Source organism: Phyllostomus discolor, chromosome 13, assembly GCF_004126475.2.
Source record: "Phyllostomus discolor isolate MPI-MPIP mPhyDis1 chromosome 13, mPhyDis1.pri.v3, whole genome shotgun sequence".
In the NCBI taxonomy this organism is placed as follows: domain Eukaryota; kingdom Metazoa; phylum Chordata; class Mammalia; order Chiroptera; family Phyllostomidae; genus Phyllostomus; species Phyllostomus discolor.
In genome coordinates this window covers 74,997,319-75,018,119 of record NC_040915.2, presented here as the reverse complement: position 1 = coordinate 75,018,119, position 20,801 = coordinate 74,997,319, and the positions used below count along the sequence as shown (strand labels likewise).

General features: G+C 37.9%; 1 long non-coding RNA gene across 1 annotated transcript; it reads right to left on the bottom strand.

The window, feature by feature from the left end:
* Positions 1-4,075: 4,075 nt before the first annotated feature.
* On the bottom strand, positions 4,076-18,714 carry LOC118497975. Its single transcript, XR_004900503.1, has 3 exons — positions 16,885-18,714; positions 15,811-16,474; positions 4,076-7,229 (listed from the first exon to the last, which is right to left on the bottom strand). It is a non-coding gene; the product is annotated as an uncharacterized LOC118497975 (long non-coding RNA).
* Between the last annotated feature and the right edge of the window lie 2,087 nt (positions 18,715-20,801).

Sequence of the window (20,801 nt, the reverse complement as noted above, 5' to 3'; positions counted from 1 at the left end):
TCATGTTTTCAGTCTTCAGTATCATTTAAAATGCAAGAAACTAAAAATACACACAAACCAAATGTTGATGCATTATGGGGCTTGCATGTTATGATTTTCTTATTGCATCTGGTAACTTCATGCTATTAGCTACACTTGGTACAACTGGATACAGCTTGACAATATTTGGGATTTATTAAAATGTAAATGACAAAGCAGAAAAGAATGTTCAGATAATTGAATTACTCCATTGACTGAATGTTCCAATACAGTATCTATTTTTGTCAAAGCAATGATGGCTCCTGCTGTGGAGCATTGAATGGAATATTCCATGACAGGGTTCAGGGAAAACTTACGTACAGGATATTGAAACCTAATCATTGGATTTTTAATTCACCTCTTCTAAAGCAACAGATTGCCAATACTTTCTAAAAGAAATTACAATAACTTTGGCACATAATTATGGGAAGATTATCATTCAAAACCATGTATTCAGTATCTATTATTGGATCTGTAACTTCATTCATAAAAACAATGACACATTTGTTTGTTTTGCTCTTGGCCTGGGCTTGTTTTGGTTATGAACATTATGTGATAAGAATGAGCATGTGTGATATGACCGTGAATATGTTCAGTGCAAGACAGACATTTTCCTGATGGGAACTGTTATATATTATTTACTGTAGAGAAGGCTGGAATGTAGGTAGGTGTCCTTAAGGAGTTGAAGGGATTGAGTTTAGAAAGAATGGAGACCAACTGTTCTTTTCTCTACAGTGAACAAGAGAAAACAGGATTATATGACAGCATGAGGGATTTGTAATAGAAATATAACAGAATTTCCTAAATATGTAAGTTCTCAAACATGACATGCATTTTGAAGCAAGTGTGTGAATGTTAGTCTTATTCTGATGTCTTAAAAAAAGGAAAGGCACATGGGCACTAAGTGGTCTTATATGGGTGAAGAGAGAACTAAGTGATTTACAGTTCCTGAATTTTCTTGTTGCATCAGTAGAATCTAGAACTGCATGTTGGTGGTAGCTAAGAGAGCTCCCTTTTTTATGGTGGTTACATCTTATAGGGACAGACTGGCCATTTTTACTTGTACTGTGAAAAGTCACACTGAAGGGAATGCCACGTACTAAGGGGAGTGAAAACAGAGAATGTGGGGGCACAACGTACTTGTGTTTATTTCTCCCACTGTTATGTCTGCCACAGAGTAGTTCAAATTTAAAAGAGAAATGGCCTTCCTAGTTATTTGTGGAGTTTAACATATGTATATTGATTTTTGAATTTGTAGGGATGTGGTTAGGGCTCCCAAAGAACTGAACTCTCTACGTCTTTATACACACAACCACATGCATATAATGTCTTGTACATTGTCAATAAATGTTGTACTCTACCAAAATTAATCTATAATGTTTACATTTGATCACACACAAAAAATTGAGTACATGGAATATAAATTGATTCAAATTTAATTCTTGCTTTAAAAATTATGACCACGGTGTATGTTGGTTGTATCTTGATTTGAAGATAATTATATTTTCCATTTTCCAGAAAGATCTCAATGGCGGCCAAAAAATCACTGTGTTAGAGTCAGAAACCTGGTGTCAGGTCTTATCTCAGCCATGAACTGGCTGTTTGCCTGGACAACTAAGTGCTTCTTAAGTATCAGCTTATATTCTGAGAAACAAAAAGTAAAATGAGGATATGCTAAACAGACAATTTTAAACTTTCTCTTTTTTGTTTCTAATGTGCTATCAATTATCAGTGCCAAAACTCTTGATCTCTGACCTTACTCTAAGGTTACATCCCCATAGGTTAATAGCTCTCAACATTGGCTACATGTTAGAATCACCTTGGGAGCTTTAAAAAAATAAAAATTCCCAGGCCATAGCCACACCAATTATATCAAAGTCTTTTGAGGAAGGACCCAGGTATCAGTATTGTTTTTAACTTCCCACTTAGTTACGATGTGCAGCAAAGGTTGAGAACTCCTGCTTAAGTGAAATAATGATATTAATGTTGTTTCATGGTGAGTACAAGAATTGTGTTTGCATTGTGTTCTCCTATATCCCTGGTACCTAACAAAGTATCTGGAGCATAGTAGGTGCTCAGGAAATAATTAACAGTTTTAGTGAACTTTGGCTAATCCCTAACAAGAAATAGTCCTTATCAAATTCAGTTATCTACTTTGATCATTTTCACTTTGATCTTACTCAGTGAATAACAGCTCAATTGTCTATTTTTGTTTGCCAGTGTTAAAAAAAGAGAAAAATTTAATAATGGGCAATCCTACAATTCAACTATTCTTGGAATGAAAGTAAGAAAATCATCTATCCTTTTATCTTATAGAGAGGAGGCCCTTTGGAATCTAGAGACATGTCTCCTCCACGACTCCACAAATCTAGGTAAAAATAAATAAAAGGAAATGTCTAAGTATCCAGATGTGTCACTTCTTTATTCAGCCAGCACTTATAAACTACTTACATTGTGCCGAGCACTGTGATAGAGTATCAGAGAATTTCTCAATGAGGGCTTTATGCTAGAATTGAACCTAATATCTGGGCATCTTTACATGTAATAAATTAATGTACTTTCTATGCATATAGGATAGTTTCAGTTGTATACCATTTCTGGAAGAATTCAGAAAAGAGTCAATAGTTTTCTCTCTGGTTCAAATGGCAAACTTCAGCAAAGAAAGGCTGCAATCCTGGGATTCGAGGGAGTGACAGATGAAACACAGTACTTGTTTTTTAAAACAGTATTGTCCTGTTCAACTTTCTTGGTGGCAGATCGGTTCCTTATCTATGCTGTTCAAGAGGGTAACTTCCAGTCACATGTGGGTCTGGACACTTAAGATGTGGCCAATGGCCCTGAGAAATTGAATTTTTAATTGCATTTAATGTCATTAATTTAATTTGAAGTAGCCACATACAAAGAGTGGCTGCCCTATTGAATGAAACATCTCTAGAATCACATATTCAAATGGAGGAGACTGGCATGTAAGTTATAATTTGGGTGGTCAGTGCTAATGTGAAGTACGCACAGGATACTTGAAAGCACATAGAAAAGAAGCTATAACCTTGCAGGTAACAGCAGGGTGGTTGAGGCAAAGGTTTCCAAGAGGAAGTGACTTCCAGGATGAGGCCCGAAGAGCAAGATATGGAGTCTGGAAAGGGGAATAGAGAGGATTCTGAACAGAAGGTTTTGGTGTGTGAGAAAACCCAGAATATAAACAGAACAATACCATATGATTTCACTCATATGTAGAATCTAATGAACAAAATGATCTAACATGCAAAACAAAGACAGATAGATGGAGAGCAGATGACAGCTAGTTGGTGGGGTGGGGGAGGTTAGGGGCTGGAAGGATTTAGCAGAAAGGAAAAAGGACTCATGAATGGACATGGACAACAGTGTGGTGATCACTGGAGGGGTGGGGGTATAAGGGGACTAATTGGTAATAGAAAAACACAATAAAGATAAACAAACACAGAACATTAAGAAACAGCAAATGTGTATAGCTACAACATAGACAAGTGAGTGGGGAAAAGGACTTGGTTAGTCTAGAGGGGGATACTGAGCCAAGATCCAGCATATGAAAGGCTTTAGGTGTCATGATATTTCATAGCTAATGGAGAGCCAATAAAAAGTTTGAAAGTGTGAATAATATGATGATATTTGTGGTTTACAGAAATTTCTCTGGTTGCCACTTGGCAGTGTGGAGGAAAGCTGGAGACAGGATGTGCAGGAATCCAGATGAGAAGTGAGGATTGTCTTAACTATAGTCACATAGATGATGGAGAGTAGGCTTATTTGAAAACAGGAAGATGACAAAGTCAAAAGGATCACCCTGATTGGCCATGACAGGTCACAGGAGACAAGACAAGCATCATGCCTTGGTTTCTGACTTGGGTAGATGATAGTGACATTTCTTGAAAGGCAACATAGGGTGATTTAGAAATTGACTAAATTAAAAATTTCTTATCATGTTAGATTATTTGCTCTTCCTGGATTCTCAGGCTAGCTTTGATACACACTAGTGGAAACAAACAAATGATGAGAGCATCCTCTTCCAAGAAAGCAACACAAGTTCACAGCTGATGCAATATTGCTTTTATTGGGGGTTCAGAAGACATACAACAAAGTTTCATAAAATGTCAACAAAGTCACATTTTGTGCTTAGATTTAAAAAAAACCTGCTTTATGAACTCACTTAATCAGAACTGTGTGAGATATGGCCAATGATCACGCTGAACCCTGACAACCAGGCCATGAGGAAACCCAAGTCTGACAGTGCCAGAAGTCTAAGTGGAAATGGACAACACTCAGTATCAGGCACATCCAGGTGTCCAGTTGTTTGTTCTGAAGGAAACCCAGCTTCACGGACTCCTTCAGGACAGAAGTGTGTTTTGAATCTCTGTGTTCTCCAGCTGACCATGTTATCAGTCTTCACTACATACCAACTAAATGTAAAGGGGCTGGTAAAGAAGAGTGAGGTTTCCTCAGATCTAGTTTTCTATGGTTGAAGTATTCTTGAGTTGATCCATGGATAAGTGATGATTAAACAACAAATAACCATTGATATTTTCAAAAATATAAGAATGATTAAAATAGTCATGTACAAATATTCATGCATAAGCACTTATAAATACATATTGTGCACAAAAATGGGTTAAGAAAATACTCAGGAGATCTTATTTGTTTAGTTGAACTAAGAATTCCAAACAAATTAAGAATATCATTGAAGACATGGTACAAAACATCTTGGGCCATTGTGTGTTTTGGGGAGATGGGCCATGAAAATTTATGGATCTACAGATATTATTTCACAGCCAGCTATTTTTCACATTAACACAGCAAACCAAAGAGACCCAAAATTAAAGCAATCTACTAGGTACAACACTCGCAGATCACCCAGATAAAATGTTTTGACTGATCAAATTCAAGATCATGGTTTATTTAGGCAAGGTGAAGTAGTTCAAGAGCCTCTGAGGTTAGACCAAAGGATCTGGTCTCTGGAACTAACTCAGCCACACTCACATGTGTACTCTCCATAAGTCACCTTAACTTCATGAATTTATCTCATCTCTAGAAGAAGTCATTGCATTAGATAACCCTTATGCTCCCTCATCCCATTGTTTACTTTTCAAGAATTTGAGACTTCATGAAGACCAAACTGAAGAATGTCATCAAAGTCTGTCAAAAAAAAAAGCCTAAAATGCTGATAATCTCTATTCCTTGATATTTTCCATTTTCTATGAGGAAAATACATTCTATCATTCTAGGGTAATTTAACCAGAAATCTGAGAAATTTGAGGAGATAATTAAATGAAAGAGCTCTTTGTTTACCACAAAAAAACATCAGGCAATACAGAAGTGGTACTATAATGATTGCAATATTGCAACTTGATGCCTTAGATCAGCAATTTTTAACCTTTTTCATCTCATGGCACATATAAACTAATTACTAAAATTCTGCAGCACTCCAAAAAATAATTTTTTTGCTAATCTGACAAAAAAAGGTGTAATTTTGATTCATTCACACGAGATGGCTATTGTGTTGGCTGCTGTCATTTCTTTTTATTTGACCATCTAAGGGAGAAGAGGTCAGTGCCCCTAACTAAACAAGACAGGTGTTGCATGTTTGAAAAACTCCTGTGGCACATGGGTTGAAAAACGTTGCCTTAGATCATGAGCTTTGCAATTGCAATTCTGAATGTGTCTCTGTATATGGTAGTTGGGCAAGTTCTTAATCTCATTAAACCTCAGTTTTCTCATCTATAAAATGGATATAACACTTGTTTTGCAGGATTGTTGTGAGGTTTGAGTTAATATATAAAATGTTCAACATATAGTGATGATTCAGTAAATACCAACTATTATTAATTTAACAGAAAAATTATAAGTTCATATATTACTGCCAGTCTTTCTCACTTGCTTTAATGGCAAGGAAATAAAATTATGATTCCAGGCCACACCTGGTGTGACAGAGGGATGTGTACATGGGGAATCTTTACCATATATGTATACACATTGGCATTAAGTGTCTGGAGGGAAGTCAACTAGATGTGTATATTCAGAATCCCCTAAACTTACCCTGTAGATTACTCCCTCCATGGCTTTGCCCACATAATAACACCTCTATCTAAAAGACTCCAGCCCTGACTGGTGTGGCTCAGTGGACTGAGTGCTGGCCTAACTAAAAGGTCACTTGTTCGATTTCCAGTCAGGGCACATGCCTGGGTTGCAGGCCAGGTCCCCAGTGGAGGGCACATGAGAGACAACCACACAGTAATGTTTCTTTCCCTCACTCTCTCCCTCCCTTCCTCTCGCTCTAAAAATAAATAAATAAAATCTCTAAAAAAAAGGCTCCATTTTCTCCTTTCTTTCCATTTATCTAATTTTTAAACATCCTTTAAGATTAAGCTTATAATTTCATCCTTAGGGAAACTCTCTTCCCTAAACAGACCTGTATTATCCAGCTTATGCTGACCTCTTCTGAGATCCTTATTCAAATCATTTATTTTGTTTTGGTTTTGGTCTTTTCATCTATTGACCCAATTTGTTACTTACCTTTTCAAAAGTTTATGTGCCTCATCTGTCTAGATTTAAACTCTTTAGAGGCAGTGACTATATCTCACAGAATCTAGCTTGCCTATTAAAAGAATGGTTGATGGGTTGGTGTCACATGGTATAATGTGATATCTTTACACTGCTCTATAATTTTCCACCAGTACTTCATCTTTCGGATTGCCTCTGACCGCTTTATTTCAAGAGTGCTTTATAGTCCTTAGGTCACTCTTAAGGTCAAATTCTGTGGCTAAAAATTAATTTACTTCTAGCATTAATTTTGATCCTTAAAACATTAACACATTTGTGCAATTTTCCATTTCAAAAATTGATGATTAATAAGCATACTTATATTAGGAAGATTTTTCTTAAATGATATCACACTAAATTTAAATGCAAGCAGAGGAATACAAATGAGGAAGGAAGAGTCTTTGGCTCATTAAAAGTCTAGATGACACTATTAAGTTTCTCTGTTTCTTGGAAAAAAAAAACATTGTTGTGAGAGTTCTAGGGGCTGGAACTGCATCTGGGTGTGTTGCTGAGCAGGAGAGGGGTCTTCAGGTGATGACTGTGTTTGACCTTCAGCGCTGGCTGGAGCATCCACTGGTGCAGCTCTTACCTCAGTCTCTGCCCTTTCACTGGGGAGACATTCCTGGGGGAGGCTAAAGGACCAGCTGAAAGGAACATCAACACAACTAAAAAAAATTCAGAACATGTCACAGAAAGTTATCACAATGACTCTTTAATAAAAATAAATACATGTAATGATACTTTAGGACCATGTTATTTCTAACTACAAGTGAAATGCTGCATCACCAGAAAAATGTTGCTCTTCTTTATAGTTCACCTTGTTCAAGAATCAGTGGAGCAACAACATTGCTCAAGTGTGTGTGAGGGTGCCATGCTAATCACTCTGGGAGAAAATGCTCTGTAAGGAAAGCTGCATCTTTATCCAACAGGCAACTTAGTAAAATAGGACACATAGGAAAACAACAAGAGAACACAGGACATTTAGGACACATTCTAATATCTAAAGGCTAAATGCAAAATAACATAATTGTGGATACACAAGTGCTTAGCAATACAGGTGTGAGTGAAGTCACTAGAACTGCTAGAAATTAATGTCAATTCCTTGATTTGTATTTCTAGTGCCTGGCTCAGAGCATGACACATGGTGCCCAATAAAAGAACAAAAGGAAGGAAGGGAGTAAGGTACGAAGGAAGGAAGGTAGAGTAGGAGGGAGAGCGGAAGGGAGGCTGGAAAAAAAAGAGACAGAGAAAGAATGAAGGAGGAGGGAGGGAGATTAACCCAGAAACAAAAGAAAGGTTTCTGAAATGGAGCAGAGGGACAGAGTGTGCAGTGAGGAAAGAAGCATGCGAGCAAGTTCAAAGACTTGGAAGCCAGGGGAAACAGGCTTGCTTAATTCAAAAACAGATTATATATTTAAGTGGTTTTAGGAAACGGGGTAGAGCAAATTTCAGGAGGTTTTGAACATATTAATATTTAATTTTGAAAATGTGGTGTGTTAACGTAACTACTGTAGGCTTTTGAAGGGAATATTAATATGATTCAGATAAATGCAGTGGAGAGGGAAACATGCAACTCAAGACATCAACCTAATAGGGAAAAACAAACCATACAGAAAGAAATTAAATGAACACATAAGAACTAAAAAAATATAGTCTCAAAATAGAAAGGCAGGTGCTTGTCTGGGTTTCTTCTATGTTCATGTTGAAGGAAATGGATTTAGTACTCATATCAAGAAATTCCTTCTCTCAATGTGTAGCATTTTTCATTCTTCAGCTGTCCCTCTTTTCTGTCACTGCCCTTCCTAAAAATGAACTTCACTGTTTTAACATCAAGACAAACAACATGTTAGTAAATACAGTACCTGGAAGTGGAATCAAATATAAATTTAAAAGACAACTGTTGGTCTACAAATAGACCCTACTGTAGAAAACCTTCAAAAATTCTTAGAGCTGTAAAAGAATTTAGAGACCAACTAATCCAGCCCACTCATTTTACAGACAGGGATGTTTGGGAAGAGCTGTATTAATGTTTCTTTACTATACAAAAGATATTATGAATGAAATACACTTTGCAGGTGGATTTTAATTGAACTAAACCCTTTATTGTCAGCCTCTTCATTAAGCTAGCACAATGAAGGTGCATAATGAGTTAGGTACACCAAAAGGGATATGCTACCACATATTATTGCTTTTTGCCCTAAACACTTTAAATGCATTAAAGATGTTGGCTCTCTAGATGGCAGGTATAGTAAACTTTTCCCTTGAAACCTGTAGAATAACCCTACTGTTAAATGCCGTTAATAGGTATTTTATTTTTCTGTTCTGACCAGGCAAGCAATAACTGATCATAGATGAGTAATTAAATAAAATATACATTTTACAGATTTTAGAATTCATTATTTTATAAGCATGGAGTGGGAGGGTAGGGTGCTAATCTTTTGCTACAGATGTTTAAGACTCATTTGTGAATAAATTAAAATGTTATTATGTTAAGGAAAGATGTTTCACACATTTTTGTGTGTGACTTTTTTGGGTAGCTTAATAATAGAAAGTCCAGATAAAAAGTAAACCAATATATTATTTTGGCATATCATAGATATAGCCCATACAAATGTCTCTTTTATAATACAGGCCTCATTTTTAAAATAAATTTGAAGAATAAATAGTATAAATATGTGAACCACTATATGAGTCAAATGATTAACAACTCAGTCATCTTTGGTGCTTATGTCTGCTTAATTGGACTGAGTAATAGCTTGTATCATCTCAACATGAGCTTCCTTTGGAATCCTTTTTGTCTCTTGAACATATAAGCATAAATGGGGCCCTTGCATTGGTTTGCCCAGGGTCCCTCTGTGATCTGATTGTGATGATTCTCCAAATTTGCATCAAGAGCATTGTCACCTACTAAGCACATAGCAAGTGCCAATTGCCAGTCAACTTGCTGTTGCTTTGCCTGGATTTCTCCTCAGTAGCTAAATATGAAGGGGTCAGCTCTATGCAGAAGGAGCTGCAGTCCAAGGAACCACCACACCGAGACACCAGAAGGGAAGTTGATGTTGGTGCACATGTAATCTGAGGCACAGTTTCTGTTATTCTTCATGTGCCATGCAAAATAAAAAAAGTTGGAAAAGAAGGTGTTTACTATTGTTATGATTTGATTAATTTGATTAAGTTAAAAGTATTATCTCTGCCAAAGGCCATTTCCCTGGCATTTTATCTCATTATTTTAATAAAGGAAATAGATTTCTCATGAATAATATTTACTATTCTAATATTCTCCATAATTTTAAGTTATCCAAAGTTAGGATTAATATGAAAAAAGCAAATATTTTATAAATAACGGAAAAGTATCCACAATGATAACCTTTTCAGACACGATTAATTGCCAACATCTAGGTTACACACATTCATTCTTGTATGAGAACACAGACTATAGAGTCCTTTAATTCTTATACTAATTAACAAGAAATTTTTTTAAAGTTCACTTGAAAAACATTCTATTTACATTTGACATGATTACATGTTTACATGTCAAATTATGAGAAATGCCAACAGAAAAAAATCTCAAATAGGCAACATGTAAAGCAACATACAACTATATGTACATTAGTATAATTACACACTGCAAATTATATCAGATGCATCTAATATCTAATTTTTTGAAAGCTGATTCCACTTGAGATTTTAATAAGAGCAACAACATTTTGCAGGTGGCGCCTTCTGTATAGTAACCAAAGAAAATCACTCCTCTAACGTGCTTAAAACTCTCAAGGAAAAGCTGAAGTTTTCCCTTTAAGGACCCATGGACAATGAACCCTGAGACTAAATCTTGATAGATAAGATATCTATCTTGATAGATATCTTGATAGATAAAGCCAGGGGGGCTGGCTCCATCAAATATAATATTTGGCATGTTTTTTATTCTGTTCTTTCTGTGCATAGTATTTGTATTTACTTCAAGCAATAACTAACATTCTTCAACATGAACCTCATTTTAAAATATGGAGAAGGCTTCATATATATTCTGCAGCAATGATGTGAAAAACTAAGGGGTTTACAATTTTTAGACCATTTTTAGATCAGCCGATAGAAATATGCAAGTGAATGACAGATTATATCTATGATTGAAAAGAGAGCCTTACATTAAGTTCAATTCTTATAAAATGTATGATTTGTCTTAAAGAGGACACCAGATCAAATCTCCATTTTGTGAAGTAGCCTTTTGTCCTCATCTTTCTGTATAAATCAACCAATCACCAAATAACCAAATATATATTTTTAACACTGGAGAATGGAGCATATTAGTCAAGTTGATTGGATCCATTTTCTTGATTCCTCCTTAAAGATCTGTCTGCTAATTAGGGTTACTGTTTAATTATTTAATTAGTTGCACTTTTGTGCAATGAAATATGTTGTCATATCACATAGTTTATCGTGCTGTTGCTGTTCACAATGATGCCTCTATAGTTAGCAGTTTCCTTTGTTCTGCTCAGTAAGTGATTTTAGAAAGGGGATGGGCCAAGAAGGAGGAGCCTTGAGGTTTGTAAAATAAAATCATATATCACTGGTGCACATGCAAAACTTTATGTATTTACATGAATTCCTTTTTTAGAAATTAAGTTGCAATTCCATTTGGAATAAGCTGAGAGGCACATGTTGGTGACTTCAAATGATTCCAGAACGGTATGTGACCCTCCCTCAAACACCTCTCCGGTGTATTTCCACTGCATGCAATGGCAAAACAACAATTTAATTTTTTTTAATCAGCAAGGAATGTCTTTAACAAGGAAGAGTAAATTATGATAATTACTCTGAGTAGTTGGATCCTTGAGCATCACTAATTAGCATTTATTGCCTGGATTATAGAACAATACATGTGAAACTGAACTGCAATTGCTCTTTTACATCGAAGAACTGAAACAGGCAATGGAGCAAAAAGGCAGGATCATCAGTAGTTGAGTAAGTAGTTCACATCTTCTTGATAGTGTGCAGAATTGCTCACTTTGAAATATACAAATGTGGTCCTGACTATATTTGGCCCATTTATTTTTGGTGTTAGACACATATTTACATATGATATCATAGTCATGGGAGACTAATGAGAGGAGAAACATTTTGGCTATGATGTCATTTTGGGACAATTTTATCCACTGTGAGAGTTCAACAATAAAGAGCATAAAACTTGCCATTTAATAAAAGTGTGAATTTTCCAGTAGAAATTTTAACTTAAAAATAAAACAAAGAATTCAGTTCTAAATGAATAAAATTTTACATTCACATCCCCACTTGCATTTAGAAGGACTATGGTTGAAACTAATTGAGGAAAGGTAATTAGTTTCTGGTTTGAGAGCCTTTTTCATTAGGAATTTGTAATAAAAAAATTCTGAATTTAGACATAAATTAGATATTAATCAATACATCAGCATCAGCCATGTAAATAAGTGCCACTTTTATAAGTTGGCAAGTGAAATTCCTAAATAACCTGAAAGGTAAGAGAGAAAGGCAGGAAAAATTAACCATTCACCATTCTCGCTGCCACCTCACCGTTTTCCCCACACCTCATTATAGTAAAGGAAGAGAAAAGAATGTAGTACAATGTAAAGCCAGTATGAAATAGAGTCAGTCTTCCCAGTACCTTTATGGATTGTCTACCTTGATCCTCTTAGTTTGAAAGAATAAGTTTGACTAAATCTGTGAGGAGATTAAACAGGCTGGTAATAAAAATTAATTCTGCTGAATGAGCAAATGCATTTGAATTGCAGAGATGCAAATAAGATAATACTTTTCTTTTCCTTTGACATACCAAGCGGATTAGTTTAGAATGTTAAATTTGATTTTATTAGAATATATTAGCAGTGTTTTAATTAATACCAATTAAACATTTTCTTTCCCCGGGGCTTGATATATTCCTAATGCTTTCTAAATCCCCTTTTATCCATCAACCACCTCCTACCCCAACAAGTCACCAGAGCCTTTGTTTCATTCTTCATAATTTTACTGTATTCTGTAGAAAACTATGAACTGTTTACCTTAGGTGTCTTGCCCATAGGATTAGTTCCCAGTTGCTAGTTTTAAAATGAGTATTGTTCATTAGTACAGTTGATTTTTTTAAAGGTGGGATTAGAAATTCAAAAATAAACATTTTTTGTGTTTTTCTTTTGGGGAAAATGTTTCAAAAGGAGTTTTGGCTGGTTGATGTAACTTGGCTTTATTTTTACTAGAGCTTCCTAAATTTCCAACTGCATTGTTTTTGAGCTGTTGCTTCTTAGGAACGGGCAAAAAAGGAATAAAAAAAGAAAGGGGACAAGAGAATCTGGTTAAAAATATGGTGAACCAGTATGCCCTGTGAACTGAATTGTAACTGTGTTCCAAGGAGGTGCTGCATTGCATTTCACTCATTATCCCCTCCTTTTCTCTCAGCTTCCTGTCTTTCTGTGTCCCAAAGCTCCAGTTCACTTCTTTCTTTTTCTTTTCTTCCTGCAATGCACCCCACCCCCAAATTCCCCGCCTTATTTTTTTTATCTGCCAAGCTGGATTTGCACTTTTAAAGATCGGTATCAATAATGCCCTGCTTGTTTCGGTTGCACTCTCCCTTTAAAAGACAGCCCCCTCTAATTGATGCGTCTGGGCTAGTCTAGACTGGTAGTGATTGAACCAACCACCAATTATGTTATTCATTTCACTGAACTTCACTGATGGGCTCAGTGAGGAAGAAGGGATGTGGAGAAACCTATCTTACACTGAAGCAGCTCCCTGCTGAAATATAAAATCTTGTGTGTCGTTATGCACTCCTAAATGCCTGAGTGATCAGTTGTGTGATAGCAACCTCAGAACATGAGCAAACCACTTGAAAACGTGCCTTGAAAAACTGAAAGAATGCCTTGGAATACAAACTATCACTTGTATTAAATTACTATCATGTTATTAAAAATCACAGAATTTTATGTAACAGGTTATTATTGACCCGTGCATATGTTTTCATAAAACTAACTGCAGATACATTTTGACTTCAAGAAGCACCAAATGTTTTACAAATATTTGATATGAATCATGTGGCAATATATATCCATAAGTTAAATAGATGTCTTTGCATTTCCAAATACCTATGCATACACATCAGCTAAGATGGGGGAAAATAATTAATCCAATCTATAGAAATCAAAAGATGACTTGAAAATCAAATAACTTTTCTTTGAAACACATTCCAACTATCAAAGGCTGGAGAGTAATATTTAAATATTACAAGTACACTAAAGGTTTCAACAAAAGGCATGGTGCAATAGTTCCACAGTTCATCTTCTCAATTCAGTTTTCTGAGACAAAACAGTTTTTTGACTATGACCTGAAGTCAATGGCTAAAACTGCAATGAATACTTAAAGAAAACAACAAGGAAAGAAGAGTTTCCTTAACCTTTGACTATATGCATAAAACAAGGTTACAACCAATATAAAATCTTTAAATGAAAAAAGCATTTGAAGATGGGATTGATTTAGGTATTTTCCAAAAATAGAAGACAAATGTTGGCCCAAGAATACTAAAATTGTTTGAGTGAAATTATATATTGGAATTTTTCATAACAAAGGAAAGGTAAATTGCTGTTTTTTTTTTCTCTAACTCTGAGACAGATCTAAATCACTGAAATTATTCCGTTACAAAAATGTTCCATTTTCAGAAAACTACAAAGCATGTAATCCTAACAATTACCTTAAAAGAAGATAATTTTTAAATGTATAGTTTGATGTTATAAGTAACTACATTGGATTAAATTTCAATCCTGATAATTTTTCCAATTTTTAAACAAAGAGTAATAGACATAGTTACTCCTAAAGGACACAATAATTTTGTGTGTGTGCTGTTATTTCATATATATATATATATATATATATATATATATATGAGAGAGAGAATATATATCCGATCCCTTTTACTTTTAAATTCATTGTGTATAGCAGTTTAAAGTAGATGCCAAGCAAGAAGCTATTTCACTCCTTTTATTTTACTTAAGATCTTGCAAAGGAATACAAATTTAGTCTTTATTAATACCACGAATTCCATCCTTCATCTAGAATAACTAGTAAAAATTTCAGCCTATTGATATTTTGGCCCAAAGTATTGGTTCACCCCTATCTACGTCTGTGTTCATAATCTAGCCATACATACTACACATGTGCGGGCACCACATATATTATATGTCCACATGCACATTTTAATTGGGCACAATTTTAAGATCAACTGTTGAGTTTAAAAGTTGGAAGCTAGGGCATGCTGGGACTTCAGCTGATCCGTTCTGAGGTCAAGCACCAGGTTCTGAGCTGTTCTTGCTATGCTCCCGATAGACAGTACTGCATGCTGCTCTCAAGGAAGAGACCCTGGAAGATGAGTTTCCACAAGCCTGGGACGTCAGCGATATCCACACACACACATATGAGCCAGAATGCTGTTGTAACAGAATATGGGCTTACTTTAACAGAAATCCAGAAGCTGCCACTCTCTGATCACCTGATCCCATCCAACAATGAAAACCTCAGAGATGCACTCCATCACAACAGACAAACTTTCTTTTCTTTTGTCTTTGCTTTAAAGAAGAAAAGTTCCACCCAATTTCCAGGATGTTAAAGCACCACTCGCAGCTCCCAAGAGCCTAACCCGTGGATTTAAATGGTAAACATCACAAGTTAGGGTCTCAGGGATTGAGAGGAGCGCAACAAATTGTTCTTTCTTGAGACAAAACAAAGCAGAAGAATGACAGGGGATTTCTATTCTAGCTTCGTGATTAAAAGGCAACAAACAGGTGGCAGGGTACTTACTCCCTTACTGTCTCGGCTCCCTTTGGTTCACAAGATTTAGATACCACCTCAGTGTAGTGGGAATGCGCACACACACGCACACGCACACAATATCTCTGGCCACATATACATACCTGACCATACAGTCGCGAGTGCACCACAGAAAACTCTTTACAGCTTTGGAAAAAAAAATGTTTACTAAAATGGAAAATAATATGAATAGACTCAGAAATGTCATGTTTTAAAAACCACGGTCTGATCGTCTCTTCCAAGATTTAATTTACAACTAGCAGAAATGACTGAAGAAAATGAGGTGTCTTTTCCCCTGGGGAAGCATGCCAACAGACAGACTTAAAGAAATCAGGTTGTTAGAAGACCAAGAAGTAGTACGTGGAAGCTGTGAAAGTGTAAATACGAACGGCGTTTCACACTCACCCGGCTGGAAGAGGAGCGGGCTGCCGCCTCGGTCGCACCGTCCAAGCCGGGAGCGCGAGCTCTGGGCACTAGCTTGGGCGCGGCGTTGCAGCCGGGCGCGGGCGCGAGCGCGGGCGGGCGAGGGCGAGGGCGAGGGCGGGGGCGGGGGCCGCAGAGGCCCGCAGAATCTGGGGAGCGCGATGCTGCCCTTAGGCTTCGACCAGAGAGGGAAGAAAAAGGGCAGTTGTAGTGGGAGTGGAAGGAAGGACTGGGACTGATCAGATATGGAGAATATGCAGTCATTATTTTTATTTTAACTAAAGAATGAAAAACCTCCCAGAGATGCTTTAAAAAATATTCGTCCTCTTCTTTCGAGTGCACTTGGCCAGTCCTGCACTCGGGCCTCCCGGGCATCAGCTGCTCCGCGGAGGCCAAGGCCAAGTCCTGGACGGAGCCAGCCCCGGGCTGTCATTCCTCAGACGCGAAGCTGGGAGGGTGGGGGCACGCGGAGACCGCACTCCCCGCCTCGCCCGCCACCGGCCTGGGTAGCATTTTGCCAATATTTCGGGGGAATCTGAAGCATAGTTCCCCTCCATCTTCGAAGGCAGCAACGGGTAAAGTACCTGATGGTCGCTTCCCCCATCCGCCTGGACGCTGAGCTTTTCTACGTGAAGACCGCTGGCTCCTGTGACGCGTCCAAAAATGAAACGAAAAGGAGGGGAAGTGGGTGGGGAGATGACTCTTTAAATTTTTTCTTCCCTTTTTCTTTCTTTCTTCCTTTCTTCCTTTATTTATTTTCTTTCTTCTTTTATTCCAGTCTAAGCAAGGTAGATGGCTGGCTAGTCAAAGAATGACAAAGCAGCCCCTCAAGGAAGACACTTAGAGGGGGCCTCACTTAATAAAATGCTAAGTATTTTGTATATATTTCCAGATGCAACTAAAACTGGTAAAGCTCCAGTCTCTCCCCCATCCTTTCCCCTCTTCAAAACAGAATCACACCAGCAAGACAGCTAAATTATGTCTGTTTCCCCGCTGCACACAGGGTCTACTCAGCACCCCCACCCCCACCACTGTCTTCAAGACTTTTTTTCTCACCTCGGTGGATTCTTCTCAGGCACAATCCTCAGCTCAGTTCAGGGTCTCTCCTTTTTCTTTCCCTTCCCTTTTCCTTTTCCTCTCAGGAAGGCTAGTCCGTCACCATCCTACCTAGTCTGTCTCTCCCCAACCCCAGCCTACCTCTCCCCCGTTTTCTTTTACTATTAAAAATAAAAATAATAATGGCCCTTTTGATATAGCAGCATGAAGTGGCTGCCTTTGAGAAAGCACATTTAATCTTTACTGGCTCCCCTAGGCTTCAGTGAAGAGGGAGAAGGCAAGAAAAAAAGGGAGAGAAAAAAAGAATGTAAGGGAGGCTGCTGACGGACAGCAAGCATCAGGCACAAATCAGCGACAAGTTGAATTTTCCTAGACCACACTGCCCCCTTTCTTCTCGGCTCTCTCCCCAGGCTCCTGGAGAGCCTGCGTGTCTGGTTACAGGAGGCAGCGGTCTCCTTTGCCAGCCATGGTGCGGATTCCTAGCATGCCTGCTTAAACCTCTGGCAGAATACGGAATCAATATCCCCCTCTAATCACCTTTACCTCCTCTATGGCCTTCCTCCTTTTCTGAGAAGCCACTTGGCTCACCTTGCACTCCCCCGCCCTGCAAGGCTCCTACATACAAAGCTTGCAGTCCTGTCATTTCTCACAACCTTCCATATCTTGGAGACAAGCCTCTCTCCTAATATCCTCTCGTGCACTCTCCCTCTCACTGTTGTAGTGTTTCTCATCTTTGACTCGCAGCACCGGATGCACTAAGGCATCTCCCTGACTACTAATGAGACCAAAAATACACCACCAGGTCAGAGGCAAGGCCAGACATTATATTATACAAATACAAAAAACCCTCAGCCTGCTAGACACAGAGATCAGGTATCATACTTTCTAAAAGGATCTAAAAGGGGGAAAGGAGTGTAGAAGAAACCACAATGCAGTTCTCTGCCTAATTGTTTCACATCTCATGGGTATTTAAAAAACACATATGCAGGTGATGTATTTTATGAATCTTGGTGGGTTTTTCTATGGACAGAAAGTCAACAATGCCCAGATATTTCTTTGAAATCGGCATTTAGAGGGATAAAAGAGCAGTGATTTAATAAACATTTTAAATACGCAGACACTCTAGGAATCACGATGACTACAATGCTAACAGTCTCTTTTAGTTGCTGGGTTTTGTTCTTTGAATATATTTGCCATATGTACTAATTGACCACTCACATTCCCTTGGCTTTTGAAATAAACACATCAGTCACTGTAACTCATTCTAGCCCTTTGCTTTTACTGCAGACATTTTCTTTATTCCTGAAGCATTTCACCTCAAATGTCTGAGAGATACGTATGCACCTCACTGACCACCCTGAAGTCCCTTAATAATGGTAAGCAATAACTCAGATGACACAAGTGGCACAACAGAAAAATGAAAGATATCCTGAGTTAACTAAAAGAGCATTTCCTATCATTTTTATTGGCACACATTTTAAAAGCTTAGCTACACAATGATCCTGTAAAACAGGTATCGTCCTAAAGCGAGGGTCTCTACCTGCCTATGTGTGCACTGTGTATGCTGCCATCTTAGCCCAGTTTTCCTGGCTGGGGTCCTTCAGCCTACAGGCAGTGCTGTGCTAAGTATGGTGCTGGGCTCTGTACATGTAGCAAGGACAGGAGGGAGGTATCCGAGGATACAGATTTCCTCCAAGTCAAGATTTTTAAAAGATACGTTCTTTGTGTTCAACTCAGATATTGTGCTTCGTCTCTGACTGTGAAACCTGCAGTAGCAGGGCTGTATGCCAAGGAAAAGGAGAAGAAAAAGCACTTGCAAGAAGGAGACTCAGAGAGAGGAAGAAGGGAGAAGAGGAGAGGAGAGGAGAGGAGAGGAGAGGAGAAGAGGGGAGAGGAGAGGAGAGGGAAGGGGAGGGGAGGGGAGGGGAGGGGCGGAGAGGAGAGGAGAGGAGAGGAGGAATGAGGAAGAGAAGAGGAGGGAAGGAGTGAGGAAGAGGAGGGGAAGGGGGGGTGAGCAGAATAAATAGAGGCAAAAAGAGAAAGAGCTGAAATCCTAGTGTTGGATTTCATTTAATACTTTTATTTTTCATTTTGTCATTATTGAGAAGGAGAAAGATGGTTCATGAGGGTTGGTGACTAGGTTAGAATCTTTTCCAGATTTGTCTAACAGCGTGTTTGCAGTAGATGGATGGAGAAAAAAGAAACATGCTAGAATAATCATAAAGGGTGGAGCTGTCGAACACTGTCTTTGACTCACTGGGTGCCTCCCTGTAATGCCAAAATGAATCATTTCTGAGCAGAATCGTCAACTAGCATGCTTGTATATGAAGGACAGATTATGGGAATCGTGTTATTGTACTCATCTTCAAAAAGGAAAGGTAAATAGAGAATGAAATTTAAGGAGACTGTCCTAAACCTGTGTGTATTTTCAATAATAGTTGGGCACAATTTTCACATAGTGAACTATTTCGCCTCATCTGTAGTCACACAGCTTACAAATATACACAAATATATGAGTTATGAAAGTTTTGCCATGAACACATCACTTTTTTTCTGTACAATTGAGTGATGTCTTTGGAGGATACTTATTTCAAGCAGTTAACACCTGACCCCAATTTCTGTGGGTAATTAGTGAGCTAGATAACCACACAAAGTGGGTAATTATTTAGTACCCAAGGGTACGCTAGAAGTGGGTAGTGGTTTTGTTAGCAAAAGCACATCTCTAATTATTGTATCTACGATGGGTGCTTTAAAAATACCAGTTACTATATCAAGTGAGCCGTGATAAATAAGTGAACTATTTTGCTGTCCTTAGCAAATCCATATTATATTTAATTATGGTTAATAATATTTACCTCTTTTGTATGGAGTGTTGTGAAGATTAATTAGTTAACATTTATAAGACTCTAAGATAAAATGTGCTAGAGAGCTTCTAAATACAGTATTATTATTATTGTTATTAATATCTGGCTAATAATCCCAGGACAGGAGAAGTTTAGGGAGTAGATGCAGTTTCTGGTCTTCATCTTGGTTTGAAAATATGCTGGGACAAAATGTAATTAGTGGAAAATGGTCTCTTACCCAACCAAGTCTAACATAGTCTGTCATAGGAAAGAAAGGTAGATGCTAATTCACTGACAGCAGGCTTATGGTGGATCTGAGGAGCCAGGAGAGGAGAAAGGGAGCAGAGAAGGCAAGAGTCAGTAATGAGCTAGGGAGCTGGCTGAATCAACCAAACCACTCCCTCCTTTCAAAGTCTTCCATCCTTCCCTTTGATGAGCAGCAAATATGCACAAAAGTCCTGAAAGAAGACATCTATGCAAGCTCTGGGACAGATTAATCATAATTAAAATCAATCAGCCAGTAACATAGTATTTATTCTGGAGAAGAACAATCAGTACAAATTACTTTTAACAAATGCAGGTACATTTTAAAATATTTCAATGTTGAGGATAGGCACACCCAGATCAAGTCAGCTATCTTTAACCCAGGATATGAGCAGCAATGAAGTGCTTTCTAATTCAATTGCTTTTATGAAACACCCCCAGGATGGCAAGGTGATATTATTGTATTTTGCTGAGAAAGAAAATAAAAAAGAAATAAGAGAAAAAAAGAAAAGGAAATCCCATGCTTCAGGGTACCCGATTCTGCAAAGCAACCAAGCCTGGAAAATGAACAGCAGCAAAAAAACCACCGCTCTTGCTCTGTAGGTGGCTGCCTCCTAGAGCCAGCCCTATGGCGTCTGGCTGAGGCAGGACAGACAGAGGTCTCTGGGATCTAGATCTTTAACTAGGCTTATCACATTTTTTTGTCAAAGAAACATTGTCCTGGGGATTAACCCTAGGAATCTGGAGATGTGAAGCATGTAGGAAGGGCAAAGGGAAATTTGCAAATGTATTGCATTCAGCCAAGTTTAC